Raw genomic sequence first — 17,994 nt, forward strand, 5'->3', positions numbered from 1 at the left:
TCAGGCATGCCTTTTCCACCCATTTCCACCTTTTTTTCCTACAACCACCCTCTTTACTCTCTCCCATTTTGACCTCCAGAAAAAATAAAAAATAGCCCTCTTTAAAACCAATAAAACAGACCTTGATGGCATAAAAACAGCACTGACAAACAACAGTAATGGTAAAATTACAGTCTTGACAACTAAAACCTTGCCTTCCATTGTTAATTCCCGTAAACTCCACAGACCGATCTTGCTTTTGACTTTCCCTACCCCCCTATCCCAATTCCTACTCCCCATCCCTGTCATTTCTGTCAAAGTTTATTCCCAAGATCTTTATTTCATCTCTACGAATTGTGATTCCCACATTTTCCTCTTCACTCCAGTTTCCATATTGCATCAGCACACATTTGTTTTTATTCAGCTTGGCCCCTGATGCTCCGCAAAACTGGGTTGTCACCTCCAAGCTATTTCTGACTCCCTTATAATCTGTACAAAAAACATTTACATCGTCCATGTATAGTACAGTTCTCACCTCTTGGGCCCCACTCCCAGGGATTTTAATGCCTTCAATCCCATTCTCCATTCTCAAGGCTTGTGCCAGTGGTTCTATGCAGCAAACAAAAAGGAGTGGGGATAACGGACAGCCTTGGCAAACACCGCAATTCACATTAACCACATTTGACATGCTGCCATTAATCATTATTCTACTTCCTATATCCTTATATAATAACCTTACCCAAGTGAGGAACCTGGTTGAAAGCCCCCATCTTTTGTAGTACTCTAAACATATACTCATAAGAGATACGATCGTAAGCTTTCTCAAAATCCAAGTTTAAGACTGCTAATCCAATATTCCTCTCTCTCACATAACCTATGGTATCTCTAATCAGTATCAGGCTGTCCGTGATCCTCCTCCCTGCCACACCACAAGCTTGATCTGGATGAATGACTTCACTCAGGACAGATTTTAATCAAAGCGTTAAACACTTGGAAAGCAGTTTAAGATCACAATTCAATAAAGTTATCGGTCGCCAATTTACCAGGTCCGTGCGATCATTCTTTTTGAATAGTAAGATCACAACTCCTGTCTTAAAGCTGTCCAGCAGTTCTTCTAAAAACTCAAATTCTTTAAAAATGGTTAAAAGATCCAATGCTAAAATATCCCAAAAGGCCCTGTAAAACTCAATGGGTAGACCATCCAACCCTGGAGTCTTACCCGTTTTGAAGGTCTTCAAACTTTCCATTAACTCTTCTACAGAAAGGCCTTTTGATAACACAGTATCATCTTTTACACTCTTTGGAATGACTTGAACAAATTTTTCTAACAAATCCTTAGACACTTGTTTCTTTCCAAACAACTCCCCATAGAAATCCTCAGCTACAGTCAACATGTCTTCCATACTAGTTTGCAAAACCCCCTCTCGTCCCTTCAATGCAGACATTAGTCCCCTCCCTGCAACCCTTTTCTTGAAAAAGAATCTTGTACATTTTTCACCGTCTTCAAGCTCTTTCACTTTGCTTTGAAACATGATTTTTTTCATCTTTTCTCTAGAGAGATTTAAAAGCTCATTCTTTAATTCTTTGATTTCCTCACTGAAGTCCCACCCCTCTTCTAATAACTTAACATACCTCTGCAATCTCTTTTGTAATCCGTTTTCAACCCTTCGTATCCGAGCCTGTTTTCTCCTCCCCATCTCTATGAAGAATGCTTTTGTACGCTCCTTCACCTCCTCCCACCACTGTGCTCTTGTGCCAAACAGGACGTACAAAGACTGCCATTCCTTATATCTTTCCCTGAACCTGCTCCTCACTTCCTCATCCTCCAGAAGTGAAATATTCAGCTTCCACACACCCTTCCCCACAGTAACAACCGTTGGAATAGCAAGTGTACATGACAGTAAACAATGGTCAGAGAAAAAAACAGGGGTTAAGCCTGCAGTTGTGCAAGTAAAATCACGTATCAAAACAAAATCTATGCGTGAGGCTTGGGTCCCATTAGACTTGTGCCATGTGAAACCTGCCCTCCCCTGACTATGAAGTTTGAGGGCATCTTTCAGTTTAAAATCTTTACATACCGTTTGCAATAATATTGATGATTTATCAAATTGGACCGTCTCTCATCCCTCATTCTGCCTTCTCTTTCTAAAAGGCAATTAAAATCCCCAGCTAAAACCAGTGGTTCCCATCCCAATAAATATTCTCTCAATTCCTGAATTAGGACATATCTGTCGTGTGGGCAACTCAGACAATACACATTTAAAAGTTTAAATTTGACATTCGTGAAACCCAGATACACCACCAGTGCTCTCCCTGGTTTCACTACAAGGTACTGACGTACCTCTACCATCTTATTTTTAATTAAAACAGCTATACCATCAGATTTATTCTCATTGGACCCACTCCAAATTGATGGGCCCAATGTCCACAGTTCTTCCATATCCTTATAGCTGTTTTTAAAAGGTAATCTGCTCTCCTTGCCTCCTCCTCCACCACCCCCGCCATCAATAGGATGGTTCTCCACCTGCCCTCCTTGAGTCTCTAGTTCTAAAGCTGGATCAGTAGGATTGGAGAGAACTAATCCCATGGGAGAACCTGCCATCTGAGGACTCTGAAAATGATCTTCCCTCACTTTTCCACTCTGAGTTAGATCACTTTCTAAATCAGATGTCTCAGCAGACCTTTTAGACTGCACCCTCTGTTCTATACATTCCATTTGAGCGCTTTCCGTCTCCACGGGTGGCAGACGATCAGGAGAGATGCTACTACTCAATTCAGAGTCCACCTCACTTTCCACATTATTATCATTCTCTTCTACCTCAGCCTCATCTCCTTCACTCCATTCTGAACCCTTGCTCTCTTTTCCACTACTTTCTTCAACGTCAACCACATCCAGTTCCTGATCCAGAACCACTGCTCCAGCCTAAATACCTCTTCAAACTCTTCCTGTTTTTGCATCGGTCTTCCCAGTTTTGTTCTATTTGCAAAGGAATTTGGACAGTCTTTAAACACATGACCTTCACACTCACATAGATTGCATTTCCTCACGCTTGTACATTCAGTATATGCATGTCCAATTTCCTTGCACTTACCACACACCACCTTTGTACAGGCATCCACAAAGTGACCCAGCTCCCCACACCTCCCGCACAGTTTTGGCTGCCCTTGGTAGAACACAAGGCCTCTATTTTCACCTAATCCAATCAAAGAAGGAATGTGTTTAAATCCACCATAACCATTTTTGTCTTCATGCAACGAAATAGGTACTCTCCCTGCACAGTTCCAGATCCCATCATCATCATCCAAGACTTTCTGAGGCTCACCTTTCACTAAACAATACTTAGACAACCATGTCACAATATCTTCCTTCATCACCATCTCATTAAACATGCGAACAATCACAGTCCTATTAGAAAGATCCGTCAGCTTCTGCCATTCAAATCAGGCCCACATCTTTTTTCTCTTCTATTTTTCTCCAAAATTCTTCCAGTAACTTTGCTGATTTGAAACTAATGTCAAAACCAATTCCCTTCGGCAAAGTAATTAAGCAATTGACATCTAATGCCTTAACCTTTAACTCTTTCTGTAACACCTTCCTTGAAAAGTCCAACCGTGAAATATCACCCGAGTGAGCCGAGCCCTCACCACACTTGTACACCAAACGCGCGCAAAAGTAACGGCGCATGCCGACCCTACAGGCCGCCATGGCCGTTACAAATGTGGCAAAAGCAAAGCAAACCAAACCAAACCTAAACCTCTTCTGTGCACCAAACCCTATTCCCTTAATCTTATACTCGTACAAAAACTCTACTCTCTACTCTCTACTTCTGGGCTTTAACCCTTTAATTATCCAACACTGGCTGGAGACTCTCTGTGTCCGGGCTCAGCGGTTATATAGGACAGGACTCGGCGCGCAACAGGTGCGGCTCATTGCTCTGCGCTCCCCGTGCGGAATGCGCGTCTCTTCCCTCCTGACTCGTCACACCGCCTTCATACTCTACAGCGGGGAAAAAAAAAACTCCCCTTTACTGTCTTCATACATCCCTCTTAAATCCCAGAAACACAGAAACTCCGAGGCGTTTTTGTGAGTCAGTACTGGGTTTTTCTGTTTGAGGTTACAAGCAGAAACAATAAAAGCGTTGAAAGCAGGAAGTTATTTCTGCTCGTAGGCAATAACGTGTAAAAATAAATTTTCTGATTCCTAAAACCTAATAAAATCCATGTAAGTCTTCCTTTCGTTCCCAATGCACATTACTGAATATAAACCAGTCAAGTTCAGGTACTTTTCTGATTTATCTGAATAGTTCTGGCGCAGCAGTTACAACAAAGATACTTACAAACTATTTTTTTTTCCTTACGAGCTCTTGCCGTTTTTAAATTGAATATTTTTTTTCAATTCGCTAAGTCACAAGAAACACCAACAACACTCATCGTAAGCATCTGACCAATCACATTCCTGAATTTTAAACCCATTTAGTATTTATTTTTAAATTGTTTTATTTTTTTTTATTTTACACCTGTTTTACGTATTCTTGCTGCTGTCCTTTTACAGCCACTTGGACAGACCGCTCTGAGACATCTGCGTTCAGTAAGCGCTGAGCCTGCTCTCAGAGCAAATTGCCTCTTTTACATAGCAGCCCCGACACTGAGATTGTAAGTTTCTCAGATTGTAGGCTTCTACCTGGCTCGTGTAAATGTTATTCAAGCTCCTCAGTAATAGATGTCTATTATGTAATGAAATGCACCTGAAAGCAAACGCTGGGTCTGTTTCCTTTCCAGCTCAAGTCCAATAGCGGTTTTTTTTCAAGTGACATTTACAGGCATCAGACACTTTTTAATAAAACAAAAGTATCCTGAAACTCCCTAACTTTCAGGTTTGTTTAAACCTGTAATAAAAAGGGATCTGAAACTTCCAGGATTTCATTCTCTGATGTAGCTGTCTTTCAAGTCGGACGTGATGTTTCGCAGATGTGTTCAAGGGTATTCGCTGTGTGAGCTCCTCACTGCGTGTCCTGTACTGCTCTTTCATTTAGATTATCTATGTGGTGTACAGACAGAACCCAACCGCATGGTGAGAATTCCGGATTCAGCACCAGCAGAACCTGAAAAACTAAGAGCTGATCCCGACGTGATTTGAACACTCAGCCTTCAGATCGGTAGTCAGACGCGCTACCGCTGCGCCACGAGGTCACACCGATCCTCCCCCTTTTAAACCCCCAGAGGAGAAAAATCAGCGTCGCGAAAATTTTTTTTTTCATTCTCTCCTGTGAGGAGCACCGCTCTTCTGAAGAGAGTATCTTCTTCCCAGACCACATTTCATTCTTCCTGCGCAGCCCTTGTGCAGGTGTTGTTCTCGATAACAGATCCAGGAACACTGATTGTTATTCTATTTGTTTTTGAATTAAGTACCCCATGGTGCAATGGTAGCACGTCTGACTCTAAATCCCGAAATTAAGTTTTCAAAGTACATGGGAGTCAACTGATATTGATCAGGTTCTTCTGTTGCTGCTGAACCCACAGTCTTCACCTTAAAGTCAGATTCCCTAAGCCTGCTGACCTTTTATGTCCCATCCCTTCTCGTAAAAACTCGTATTTTCACAGGGTACCCTTCAGAAAACGCAGTATAGAATGTAAAAAACTCCAGTAGTAAAAATTTTACGGAGTGTATCACTTTCACTGAGACCGAGGAGTGTTAAGCTGTTTATGAGTCTTTGTGGCTCGGCTGTTAACCAAAAGGGTGGTGGTTTGAGCCTTCCCAGGGACGCTATGAGCCTTTTAATGTACACACCCTCCTCACTTCATTTCTCCATGGCCGGTCTTGTACCGCATTCAAATACTGCCCGTAGAAGGCAGCAGGCTCGTAAACATAGCTCACTGTGTATATAATGAAAAAGCGAAGGTTAGTTTCTTATCCGCATGTTGCAGAGCCTTACGCACCTCGTACCAACAGCTGGGGTTTGATCTCTGCACGGGCTATTAGTTGAAAGACCATTGTGTACGACGTGCAACAGATTTATTAAGCTGGCTTTTACAGATGCAGCCATTCAAAGTGTGCGTCACAGACACGTACCGCAGGTGACGTCGCTCAGTATGACGCAAGATGACGCGTGGCACCGCAGTAAGTGATTGGTTGACCGACAGGGGCACTCGTGGTCCGTTGGTCTGTCGTAGAAAGACTTACAGTAAAAACGTCTTTGCTGTGCCCGTTGTAGATATTGAATTTACCAATGAAGGGAAATCTTAGTAGCTGAGCATAAAAAGAATAGGAGCATACTGTAACGCGTGTGAAGGCCATAAACGATATTAATTTTGGAACATAAACATACAGTATATAGCTGGTCTTGGTACTTTAAAGAAAAAAATACACACCAGTATTCCATTTCTCCCTAAACATTTTAAGCTTTGAAGTCTTTAACTAACGTGATACCGGAGTCAACAAGCATACTTTTAGAATTTGATTAAAAGGGAATATAATATGGAATCGCGTATCTAAGGAATTTAATAATGGTATTCGTGTGCTGCGACAGGGCTGTGTAGGGCTGTTTCGCCTGCCTGTTCATGCGAGCTGTGTTGTAGCCGACTGGTCTAGGTGCGTGCCTAGCAACTGGTAGGTTGTGTGTTCAAATCCAGCTGGTACCGGACTTTTCTTTTAACAAACATTTCTTCGAAAAAATAGAATAGCGATATTATGGACAATCAATTGACTTTTATATTTCAAAATATCGCAACATGATCGATATTTGCGATATTTTGAACATATCTTCCCTTCTGACAGCGGTTCCTCCTTCTATTGTGTGTGTGTGTGCAACAGAGTAAATTTTTATAGAGAAATGGAGGCTGGACAGTATGCGTTACAATATAAACATTTATATTGATTTAAATCGTGTTCTGATTTAAATCGCAAACGCGTGTTTAATTATGTGTTTTTTAATCATAATCAGGCTAATGCATTTCTACATTTTCTGTATGAACCAGCTTAGAGGTTCATACAGAAAGACAGCTTGTGTTTAAATTGAGTGTAAGGTAATTTATGCTTCTAAAGTCATGGTCAGCATTTATTATCGTACTGTGCTGTAAACTTTTTCTGTGCCTAGTCACATTATTTTATAGCGTTTTTATTGCGTTATTAAATCTGGTGGCGCTGTGTGTTACAGTAGTTTCGTGACTCCCATGTCACATGGTCTGTGATTGAATCCCATAGAACTATGACTTTATTTTTTAACAAACATTTCTTTGAAAAAAATGAAACGTTTCCCTTGGTCAGAGATTAAATAAAACCTCACTCGCACCAAACAAATTTATATTTCTAAATATCACAAAATACGTTCATTGTCTTCCAATCGAGTCGAGTTGACATTGGAAGCCTGCCACACCCGGACTCTTAAACCAACGCATTAGCACGTCAAAGCCCATCGAGGGTATTGAGCCAGTATTGGCTTTAGTATTCCCCCCCTCTCCCCTCAATTCAATTCAATTCAAGGTGTTTTATTTGCATGACAGATGGGTACAAGCAGTGTTGGGTATGTATATTGTAACGCTTACGGCAGACAGGCACTGTGTAAGAGCCGGCGCACCAGAGCAGCGCACCGAGGGAGCGTCTGCATTTCTAACTTAGTTTTTAAAATTAGTCAAGCAATATGAAGCATCCCCTTTTACTTTGTGCCTGAGCATAAAAAGAATAGGAGCATACTGCAACGCGTGTGAAGTCCATAAACGATATTAATTTTGGAACTTAAACATACAGTATATGGCTGGTATCGGTACTTTAAAGAAAACATACACACCAGTATTCCATTTCTCCCTAAACATTTTAAGCATCGAAGTCTTTAACTACCGCGATACCGGAGTCAACAAGCATACTTTTAGAATTTGATTAAAAGGGAATATAATATGGAATCGCGTATCTCAAGAAATTAATAACGATATAATTATATTCATGTTGCAAAAGAACTGCAACGGACATAAAAACTCCCTTGCTTTTAATAGAGCGTTCCATAATTTCTAACTACGAAAATGGCAGGTGAAAGGATTTGTAAACATATTTTGTTAAAGCAAGTCAGTTTTTTCCGCAACACATAAAAGACATTTTTCCAAGAAAGTTTAGCCTTTGTCACTAATGAAATCACTAAATAAAGACATAAATATAGAAATCTTAAGATTTGTTTTATTTAATGTTGGTAGCAGGATGAACTGTCAGAGTGTATATTTTGTCGCAGAGTTGCTGCAAGATGTTAACAGTGAAAAAGGTATTTAGAAATGAGTTATTTCAAGATGAAAATTTTCAGAATAATTGCAAATCTAGCAGGATAGAGAAAGCACAGAAAACTGGCAGTTAGATTGATCAGATTAGTATGAAAAGTCATTTAGCAAAGGGAATTAGAAGAGTGACAAACTAGTATACTTTAGATCTTTTTTTTCTGAACCAGGGACAATCTGATCATGTTTCCCTATAACAATCATAAAAAACTTTATTTGATATATCACCATTAAAGGTGGCATCTCAAAGCAATACAGTAGATGTAAAAACAGATAAAAGGACCACAGATTACAAAGTAAATGCATATAAGAAAGACAAGCAGGTAGAGGTGCTACCAAAATTAGAAAATGAAGCAGATACAGACACTAAGTCTTCTGAAAAGAAAGGTTCTGAGGTTAGATTTAAACTGGCCCTGGTGTGTGTGTGTGTGTGTTTGTGTCTGTCCTGTGATGGACTGGCGCTATGTCCAGGGTGTATTCTGCCTTGTGTCCGTCGCTTCATTCATGTGCATCCAACACACAGTTCAACGCTAGCAACTACACAAAATCTAAAATATGAGCTCTACTTGCCACTTACAGTACCAACAGTACCAGCTAACTTTAGTAGTGACATTTTCATGGATCTTTTTAACAATAAAATTTACAACATCAGACTTCAGACACAATTAAACAGGCCTCAAAAAAGTCTGGTACAAACATTTTCAGCATGGAATAAACCGTTACTTTAATGGTATAAACCTTAAATGGATTCATATTCTCAATAAGATTTGGTGCTCAGTAACATGACTTAGAAAATGACAGAAGACATACGTATCATGCTTATCCTTCTATTTTTCATAATCGTAAACTCCTTAAGGCAGTTACATTTTCTCTGTTCTGACCTGGAGTTACAGAGAAATTTAAATTCTAATAAGAGATTTGTAATGAGGAAAGTCATACCAATCACTCATACAGTACCAGGATTTGCAATTACAATACAAATACTTTCTTTCTGTATGTGTTTATTTTGCAGTTTGAGTCTATGGCATTCCTTTGGGGGTCTATACTCCAAGGCATGACTTTTTTATGTATAAACATCAGTATTTACTGCTATTAATTACTGTACGATTTATAGTTGAAATCTGAGCCTAGATATAAAGTTAGATATAAAGTTAAAATCTCGACAAAGCAATGTAGGAAATACAGAGAAAATAAATCCTTTCTGACATCTAAAATCAGTTTCGATCAAGGTCTCTAAAACGAACAAGAAAAAGAAGATTTTCGGAGGGCAATTACGCTGTGTTTATATAGAATAGGTGATTTATGAGCAATCTAATTTCTTGTTCGTTTAAAACAGTGAAATGTCAGCTGTAAAAGATCGCACCAGAAACAGCACTCTCTCTGCCTGTCATAGACGTTCAGGAAAGGCTGAATGAAGTCATGTCAAGTACAATAATTCGGAGATCAATAATACCAGTTGTAGGACAGTATATAAGGAGGATAAGGATTTTGAAGTTGACTCGAAATCTGATAGGTAACCAGTGCAAGGACTTGAAAACAGGTGTAATGCATCCCTGATAGGATTCTTGCTGTCATATTCTGAACATATTGAAGATTGCTCAGTGTGGATTTAATTTCCCCAGTGAACAGGATGTGCATTTATTAATTCTAGAAAAAAAGCCTTTCTTGATTTCTCTAGTTCTTAGTTTCTCTAGTTCCCTTTAAAATAAACTATTATTCCACAATGCAGAGTATTACATGGCCAGTATTTACACATGATATTTGTGATTTAAAGAAATTAACACAAGCAGCTTTTGGAGATTTAAGTGTTGGCTGAGTTATTGCAGGATAAAAGACTAGAGATGTTGGCAAGAAGAAGATAGTTTGGGGAAAGCTGAGGAATACACTTATAACAAGAACACTTCCTAATGGGGTTAGGCATACTTTTGATGAAGATGATGAAGTTAACAGACTATATGTTTACATAGATACTGAAATAAGGATTGTATTTTAGATTATGTGTAGTTGCTGGCATTGAACTGTGTGTTGGATGCACATGAACTGAAGGAATGGGCAAACATAGCTGATGCGGATCCACAGAGCCAGCATATTAAGATGTTTATAATTAGAGGCAATTTGTTTAAATAACTAGGTATGGATACTGATGTGCAAGAGAGGTGGAAAGGCTGTTTCCTTAAGCCAGCAGTATAAAATATTTTATTCTCAGTGAGATGCTGCCATTTCATAGTGGGTTTCTAACACTGTGTATAGTTCCATCCACACAGTGCCTTTACTTCCATTTCTAATCTCTTTATCCAGTACAGAGGATTTGGAGCCTATCCCAGTAAGCAACGGACACAAGGCAGAATACACCCTGGACATAGTGCCAGTCCATCACAGGACAGACAGACACAAACACACACAGACCAGGGCCAGGTTTCCCATAAACTAATTAACTTACCAGTATGTTTTGGAGTGCGAGAGGGAGTCATATCACACATATGGAGAAAAACCATGTAACCCAGAGAGAACATGTAAACCCCACACACACAGGATGGCAGGAATTGAACCTAGGACCCCAGTGCTGCAAGATAGCAATGCTAACCACTTTGCCACCATTATAAATGGATGAATATCTTAGTTATCTTTCTAGTTCACAGGTTTGCATGCATAATTTAATTTTGAAAGCCACTGAGACATCAGGTACTACTGTTGTATTTATGAAAAAGAAACAAAACAAAAAACATACTAACAACTGTGCCATCCTACTCCTTAGCTAATACATTTTATTATTCATAAACAGTTAACATTGTTAGCAAAATATTTTGAATTATATTTAACCCTATTTTTTCTTTAGTTTTGTATTTAACTTATTATATGATAGTCAGACTTAATGTATATTTGAACAATGAAAATATATTTTTACAAGATTTTACATTAAGCACTTAAAATTAATATGGTTAATAATAGTAAACTGTAACATGCTGTAACAAGATCGGTTAAACAGCGAAGAAAATGCTTTCAGAGAAAATGTTTCAGGTGTGAAGAACATAGATCTCCAATGCAATTTCAACCAAACCTGTTCCCACACACCCTGCCCCCACTACCATTAGAATATACACAAAGCACTCAAATCTTTCGAGCTAATGATCAGGTGACCCGAGAGAGAGCGAGAGAAACACCAAGGGGTGCGGAACCAGGGAACTATTTACATGGAAAACGGGCGATCTCCCCAGACTGTCCGCCCGTTTCACTGTTACCTGGATACCTCTTTATTTAGAACTCACTAACACTGATTTTTAGTTTAGAAGGATTCAAGTAGGGTTTTAGATGAAAGGCAGCGACCTTAATCAAGCCCAAATCACAATTGAACCCATTCAGAGCTTACATTACATTTTAGCGTTTCATTCTGAGCAGAAGACCCTCACACCTGAAGAAGGGGGAGGTGTTTTTCGCTGGAAATCTCGCCTGCTTCTACTTTACAACCGGAGTGCTGGCTGTGACGAATTAAACCGGTATTACAGGTTTCAATCACAGACCATGTGACATGGGAGTCAGGAAACTAACACCGCGCCACCGGATTTGATAACGCTATAAAAACGCTATAAAATAATGTGACTTGGCACAGAACAAGTTTACAGCACAGTACAAAAATGCTGACCATGACTTTAGAAGCATAAATTGCCTTACACTCAATTTAAACACAAGCTGTCTTTAGCCCTCTAAGCTGGTTCATACACAAATGTAGAGATCCAGGCTCAGAACACACAGCTTCATTAGCGAATACATATGCAGGACAACTAGAGAAGACGTTTTACAGAGGATGGATTTTTAGAAACATCCCATCAGTGACATCACTGAAGTCAACTCCTAGGTACTGTAACTGTCGTGTGGATAGTTTCACAAGAATCAGACAAAGGTTTAAGCATCGCTTGTTCTAGATAAAACTGCAAAAAAAAAACAACCACCCATAATGTACTTCTTTGCGGCTCTGTTTGCCCAAATCATATATTCACAACGTGAAATCTAGAACATAATATTACGTAACCAAAATCCGCAATATGGAAACAGAACCTGTGTAATTGTTGATAGATGATGTACTCGTAACATTTTTTCAAGACGAACTACAACATTTAAAAAATGACTTGTATGTACTTGATATCTCTAATCAATCCACGGGTCCCAGCACGAAACGAAACTAAAACGCATACCGTTTCGCGCTTCTTATTAGTTGCTCAAAAGTAATTTGACCGTATGAAATGCATAATATAAACCTAGAAACATATACGTGAGTAGTACTTAAGCACTGTAGTATCTGTGTTAAGACATCAGGATGTCTTCTATCTTCTTCAGGATGAATAAAGTGGGCCTATTTATCTATCAATCATATTTAAATAACTAGTGTTCTGTACCGTGGTACCCCTAAAAGTACCACACTTGTACCATACAACAGTAGTACCTGATGTCTCAGTGGCTTTCAAAATTAAATTATGCAATAAATAACCACATGTAAGACTCTGATGCTTAAAATGTTTAGGGAGAAAGTGGAATACTGGTGTGTATTTTTTCTTTAAACTACCAATACCAGCCATATACAGTCTGTAACGTAGGGATTTCTATACGTCTTTATTTAGTGTTTACATTAGTGACAAAGGCTAAACGTTTAGCTTCAGTAACGTGTACATATCTCCCCTTTTTATAAAACGACATGGTTGAAAACTGTTCCAGAGCCACTGTTGTTTCATCAGTGAAAAGTACATCATGAAATGCCTCTCCCTGTTCAATCCACTGGAAAAAAGAAAAGGAGCATAAAGCTTCTGATGGTCATAAACGATATTCATTTAGGAGCAGCATCAGAGGTATGTTTTTAACTGCACTGCATTGGAGAGAATACCATAGTGTGTTTTTTTTTACTCCCTGGCGGAAACTGGCTTCCAGAAGAATCAGTATGGCTCAGAGATTAAATAAAACTTCACTCGCACCAAACAAATGTATATTTCTAAATATCACAACATGATCGAATTTAAGTCATTTTAATAACAATGAATAGTCACCTATGCGTTACAATATAAACATTTATATTGATTTAAATCGCGTTTAAATCACCTTTATTTAAAACCCATAAATAAAGCTGATACTGTTTAGACTTCCAATTATTTAAAACTGTATTAAAGCAGCACGATACACAATGCAACGTAAATCGCTATCTTTGTCTTCTGTGTGATAATGTTCACCTCTCTGTCCAGCAAATTTACAGGTTAAAAACAATACTGTTAGGCTGGGAAAACGATTTTTCTCCCCCCCCCCTCAAAAACCCAGTAAGTACAGTACTTACTAGTTAAAGGCTAGGCTCCCGACTACGGCGAAAGGAACCCTTCTTTCATTAGAATACAATGAACATATTTTAGCCCTGAATGAATAAATAGCAAACATGGTTTACATAAAAGACATTTTTCCAAGAAAGTTTAGCCTTTGTCACTAATGAAACCACTAAATAAAGACATAAATATAAAAATCTTAAGATTTTTAAAATGCATGACTTTGCTAAAATTTATTTGAAAATAAAAACAATTACAACCGCCAGGGGAGAGAGAGAACAGGGGAGGGATGTTGGTTTTGCATAAGGGGCGGGGCTATGGAAATTAGGTCTGTTTGGGAATGTGTAGTTACATGTTCTGGCTGTTTGTGAATTATCATTGTTGAGTATGGAGTGTTGAGGTATTGATTTTGTGTAATGCTTTATGTTGAAAATTGAGGTGGATTTTGTTTATGATAAACAGGATAAACTGGGATGGGAGGAAGGTTTGGTTTTGCATAAGGGGCGGGATTATGATAATTGGAGGACTTTGCGAGAGTAAAATGGTTTGATATATTTGATTTTGTATTGTGGTTGTTATCTATGTTTTTGGTTGGTATTATGTTTATATGGTTGTTTTTGTTGGTTGGTTGTTATTATGGTTATTAATAATACGATCTATAGTTGAAATCTGAGCCTAAATAAAAAGAAAAAGCAAGTGATTAGGTTTATGAGCAATCTAATTACTTATTCGTTTAAAACGCTATATAAAATAAAGTTTATTATTAATTTGCTGCACAGAGCGGTGAATATTATTATGCATAAGACAAAGATAACGATCCTGATCAGTTTAGAAATCTGTGTACGCTGTAAGGTTTTTACTTCTTAAACTTTTAAAATACACGTTTTGAATAGAAAGAAATCCTCTTCCTGTTACAGTATGTATAGCAAACTAGCACGTCTTTTTTCTCCAATCAGAGGGGTGTCAGATGGTGTCAGCCAATCACCATTCTGCGTTGGGTAGCAACGGGTGACTGTTCTCAGGCGGAAGATGTAAACAGCTTAATGTTCGTGTTAAATAATTTTTTAAAATTCAATTAAACGGGCACAGTTAAGACATTAAATATACATATACATACTGTATACAGTACAGTTTGCATACGGTAATATGTTACGCGATTAAAAAATAAATAAATAAAACTGGAAGGTTCAGCACCAGCTGGATTCGAGCACACAACCTGCCCGTTGGCAGGCACGCACCTAGACCAGTCGGCTACAGTCAGCTCGCATGAGCAGGCAGGCGAAACAGCCCTACACAGCCCTGCCGCAGTACACGGATATAATCATACCGTTATTAAATTCTTGAGATACGCGATTCCATATTATATTCCCTTTTAATCAAATTCTAAAAGTATGCTTGTTGACTCCGGTATCACGTTAGTTAAAGACTTCGAAGCTTACAATGTTTAGGGAGAAATGGAATACCGGTGTGTATTTTTCCTTGTGATATTTTAAGCTCTAGTTGAATGATAGGTGTCGCATTTTAAATCATTTTCGTAGTTAGAAATTATGAAACGCCCTGTTAAAAGCAAGGAAGTTTTTATGCCCGTTGAAGTAAAACAAAATGCCTGACAAAGTATGGTTTGGACAGATTCCAAGTGCTTGTACAAATGTGCTAAAGAAATTATACTTTGAGTATACAGCTTGTCCAAAGTCATCCATTATTAATACTATTAGTAATATCTTCGGTAAAGGCTTTGATGCATAAATATTTCTGATAAAGGTAGGTTGTGTACTTTTGTCCAACTGAGCAATCTTGCTTTCATAAAATATACCAACATTTTAATGACTGAAGATTAACATGCTGTAATACACTGTTCAAAATTAAAGGCTCAAATGCTGTACATGAGAGGTTAAGCTCCCCCTGGCGGTTTTACAAGGTGACGCCGGATAGTTTCCGGCAGAGCGTCAAATGACGCGCGATTAACCACGTCACACTGCGTGACACTGCGTGATGCCGCGACACGCCCACCGGGGTATGCCGCAAAATAACGCACGCATTTTGAATGGCTGCATCTGTATGTTTCACACTATATTGCGATCTTGAAACCAAAATTATTAGAAGGAAAGCTTTTTTACACTGACGTTACTCCTTTTAATATAACCCAGATTGTGAAAACAACTCCGCCCTGTCAAAAGAAAATGTTACACAAAAGTTGGAAAGCACACTCTCAATCCATCTGTATATTTGATTTCCACGATCCGTTCAAGGCTGCTTAGTGCTTCGCAAGCAAATCATTTCAGGGAAGAAACTCAGTTTAGTGAACTACTGTTGTATTTTCACTCATTGAATTTGATCGTTGTACTCTCTTTGCATTCTCAGCAATAATATTTCAAAATTACAGTTCGGATGTATTGGAAAACTTCACAAGCATTATTAGGTTAGTATTGTAAAATTGTATTTTAATATCTTGGTTTATTTACCTTCATTTTATTATAGATATAACCATAAATGTTGTTAAGCATATTGTACTTTTGTCGTACTTTTTAAAACATTTAAGCTGAGGACTACATGCAAGACATCTGTAAACGAAGATATAATTACAATAAAATTGGCAATTAACAGAAAACCACAATTTGTATAATATTTTTCATTGATATCGATGATCAGTTGAAGGATTTGAAGAAACTATCAAAGAAACAGCAGATGATTTTGGTTTTGAACCCATCTTTACACCTCAATAATCCATTTGTCCTCGAAAAAAGAAAAGACAGGCATATTTTGAGTCTCATAATTATCCTCTTCTTGATCCAAAAGAAACGTATACATTTGATTGCTTCTGTAGTATTTTGGATTTTCTTACAAAGATCTCACAAAGTATTACCAGGATCTATATTTAGCTTTCGGTAGCGATAACACTGCTGATATTGATTGAGTAAAAATCTATGATGTATTGACAGCTTTATCTGAAGCGAGAAGTCCTCGAACGCCGCTTATGAAGTGTTGGGATTCATACCAAGAAATACTTTTTGTTTTCCCACCCAAAATGCTGCTATTGCATTACACATTATATGAATATTACCAGTTTTGGTAGATTCTGGGTGCGATTTTCCAAAACTGAAACTACAAAATTATTTAAGATGAACCATGTCCGAAAATTGTAAATCATGACTAATATTAATATCAACTGAAATTACTACAGAAAAAAAGATTTAACCGAAATATTCATAAGGCTATGCAAGCCTAAAAGTAGAACAATTAAATTCATATAACTTTTATTTATTTTTTTTTTAAATGGGCTCACACACCTGAAGACACTAACGTTTCTCTCCGTTAGAGTATGTGAATAACAGTTTAACCCAAAATGTTTGTAATTGTGATTTTGTTCAAATGCAATAAATCGTCTATCAGCAGTAAGAAATTATTAAGAAAGTAAGAAATTGTTTTATTTCATAAACTGTAAGACGTGAAGAGAGTTTACAATTCGTATCCTTCATTTTGTCTTTTAACTTAAGCGTTCAGGATCCAAGCCCGTGTGTGGACGGTTGTGTTTCTTGAATCTCTTGTAATCATCAAAAGTCGTTGTTTAGTCCTTCAGTTTTTTCTCGAGTTGTACCATGGATATTTTATACGATGCAGCTTTCAGCTCAGTGTGGAGTGCAGAAGGAGGACTCGCTCGCTGAACGATCTCTCAAGAAATCCCGGGTGAGATTCAACCGGTGGCTTCTTCAACAGCCACGACAAGTCTGAGGACTTCCTCTGAATTTCCTGAATATGACGTTAAATTAGTTCGAATAATTTGGTAGTTAACACAACTAAACGCTTTGGAGGTATATTTAAAACAGCAGAGCAAGACTTCAGGCACTTCGAGTATGCATGAAATTAATTGTGTAAACCTGGATCTATATGAACAAGAGTTCTCTTGTTCATAATATCTTTTTATATTTGTTAATTGAATATATCAATTGAGTATATCTGTTATATTTTTGAATGGGATGGGACTGTACACTGGTGGTTCCCAGGGGAAAACGGGGTTATTGAGCCATTGGACATTCAAATAGTATATGTTGTGTGGGCGAATGTAACCGTGTGAGAAAGTAAAAAAATCGTCTTAAATGATCAAAGAATAAGTTGGGTGGGTGAATGTAACTGTGCTCTAACAATCCTCTTAGATGAAGCGCTACAGATGCAGCCCCTGAAAGTGTATTCGACTTACCTGTATAGTACTGCTGACACAAATGTAGCCTCTACATCAGACAGAAAAGGCAATGTGTTTGCTTAATCGCGTGAAGGATCTCCTTGTGAATCTGTCTCATTCACCAATGGAAATAGAAGCCATTACAATACGATACATGTTCACCTTCAACCCCACAGCTGCCGGACGTGCTTGTTTTGGGACTATTTGCAATGAGTATCGCATTAGTAGGTATGTGTCCTTAAAAATGTAAGGGACATTCAGTTAACGGGACAGAGACAAAGTAAT

At 38.3% G+C, this 17,994-nt stretch overlaps 1 non-coding gene across 1 annotated transcript; it reads right to left on the bottom strand.

The window, feature by feature from the left end:
* Positions 1-5,097: 5,097 nt before the first annotated feature.
* On the bottom strand, positions 5,098-5,169 carry trnag-acc (transfer RNA glycine (anticodon ACC)). Its single transcript has one exon. It is a non-coding gene; the product is annotated as a tRNA-Gly (tRNA).
* Positions 5,170-17,994: the final 12,825 nt, after the last annotated feature.

The sequence above is a fragment of the Atractosteus spatula genome, unplaced genomic scaffold (genome assembly GCF_055471065.1).
Source record: "Atractosteus spatula isolate fAtrSpa1 unplaced genomic scaffold, fAtrSpa1.hap1 Scaffold_69, whole genome shotgun sequence".
Taxonomy (NCBI): domain Eukaryota; kingdom Metazoa; phylum Chordata; class Actinopteri; order Semionotiformes; family Lepisosteidae; genus Atractosteus; species Atractosteus spatula.